Source organism: Cyprinodon variegatus, unplaced genomic scaffold (assembly GCF_000732505.1).
Source record: "Cyprinodon variegatus isolate N-32 unplaced genomic scaffold, C_variegatus-1.0 Scaffold1111, whole genome shotgun sequence".
In the NCBI taxonomy this organism is placed as follows: Eukaryota; Metazoa; Chordata; class Actinopteri; order Cyprinodontiformes; family Cyprinodontidae; genus Cyprinodon; species Cyprinodon variegatus.
This window is the reverse complement of record NW_015151564.1, coordinates 7436-9646: the sequence shown is the minus strand read 5'-3', so window position 1 is coordinate 9646 and position 2211 is coordinate 7436.

Here is a 2211-nt window from a genome sequence, read left to right as displayed (position 1 = left end):
TTTATGGTGTGTTAGTATTATGGCCGGGACTTTAGCGACTTAATTTCATTTAATTGTTTCAAAACATTTTAACATGTTAAAAACTTAATTGCATTTTCTGATATACAAACTAAACTGGCAAGCCAATCCCTTGCACATTTTGGTTTCTTTAAAACCATACCTTGATCTGCAGCATTTCAATTTGCACTCCCTCGCTCAAAACACTTTCTTGATTTCATCTCTGCACACCTCAGCTAGATCCCTGCTCAATCGGCTCCATCTGTGAGCTCACGACTTGTTTACTGTATGTACATGAACCACACCAACCTGTCAATTGAAGACTACCCCAAATCCAGTACCCTGAGACTGTACGCCAGCCATACACTGGAAAAACGGTATAAAAATAAGTAAAAATCCCTTAAATGAAGTGTATGTACCCTTAATTTAAGTAGGTAAATGAGATAGTATGCCAATGGAATGAGTATTTTTAATCTTAACATAAGATAATTAAATAACATACACTTGAAATGAGACAATGCAATTATGTTTTCTTATTTTAAATGTACATTGTCTTGTTCCATTGGCAAAATGTCTGTTTTACCTCCTCACTCCAAGAACAAATGCACTTATTTTAAGAAAAAATTACTTACCTAGATTGCGATTTTTTTCCAGTGTAGGGAAGAGGGCCAAGGACTAATGAGCGTAAGAGCCACTATCCAGGATGAAACATCCAAGAATTTTAAGTACAACAAGGACAAGGCTCCAAACAGATGACATCCTCACTGAATATCTGAGACAATAGGGACAATGAAACGTAATCGAAGTGGCAGATATCAGGAAATCCTACCAACGGCTAGACAAAGCCGGACTTAAGGACAGCACAGAGGCACTCATCATAGCTGCACAGGAGCAGGCCCTAAGCACCAGAGCAATAGAGGCCCAGATCTACCACATCAGACCAGACCACAGGTGTAGACTGAGCAAAGAGGCCGCTGAGACAATCCAGCACATAACTGCAAGGTGTAAGATTCTGGCAGGGAAAGCTTACAGGGAGCGCTATAACCAAGTGGCTGGAATAATGTACAGGAACATCTGTGCAGAGTATGGGCTGGAAACCCCAAGGTTTACCAAAGATGGAAGGGAATGATCAAGCCAAGATCCAGTGGGACTTCCAGATACAGACGGCCCGAATGGTAATGGCAAACCAAGTGGATGTTGTGGTGGTAGACAAAAAGCAGAGGAAAGCCATTGTGGTTGACATAGCAATACCAAGTGATTGCAACATCAGATAAAAGAACATGAGAAACTAGAAAGACATCAGAAATCTCGGTCCAGAAGAGTTCAGTTCTAGGAACAGCAAAGATACTGCGCAGAACCTTCAAGCTCCCACTTCTCGGGTAGAGGACCCAAGCTTGCAGGAAAAAAACGGGGGAAGACCACCAGCGATGGGTGAGGAAGAGTTAGGACATTTGAAATGCACATGCTGTTTTGCTAATGGTTATGTTCAAGGCTAAGGTGTCAATTGGGTTAGGGTTAAGGTGAGGTATGCATTGGTAGTGGTTAGGTTTAGAGTTCGTTTTAGGGTTATGGCATAAAAAGGGTTGAAAATAACTTAAAGTTAATAGAATTCAATGGGAGTCAACACATGGTCCTCACTACAATGGCAGAAGGTTTGTTAATGTGTTTCTGGTTGTGTGTATGTGTATCCTAACATTTTGTCTCGGGCCCACGCAGATCTGTCAGCTGTTCTGATCAGGGATGTTTTAGGCCAGACTGAGACAAGAGATCAGCCTAGTGAGTTTCAACTATTACAGGGGAGACTTGATGAATGAATACAGGCAAAATGACTGAAACCTTTAGGGGTGGAAAAAACAGGTGTAAATGTTCGAACAAGTGTTTAAAAAAAGATTGATTTTATCAAAATCATTAGCACTCCTCTAAATGTGATTGGTTTACCACTTACACCATAATGAAGAGTTTCAGTCTGTCTTTAGAGCTTATGATATTTTCATGGCCTCAGATAATGGACTTGTATCTGTACTTGTCCTGTTAGATCTCAGTGCTGCTTTTGGCACAGTTGATCATGATATTATTTTAGAAAGACTTAAATATTTAGTTCGAATTAAAGGAACAGCACTAGACTGGTTGAAATCTTATCTATCTGATCGATTTCAGTTTGTTCATGTTAATGACAAATCTTCCTCATGCTCAAAGGTTACCTGTGGAGTACCA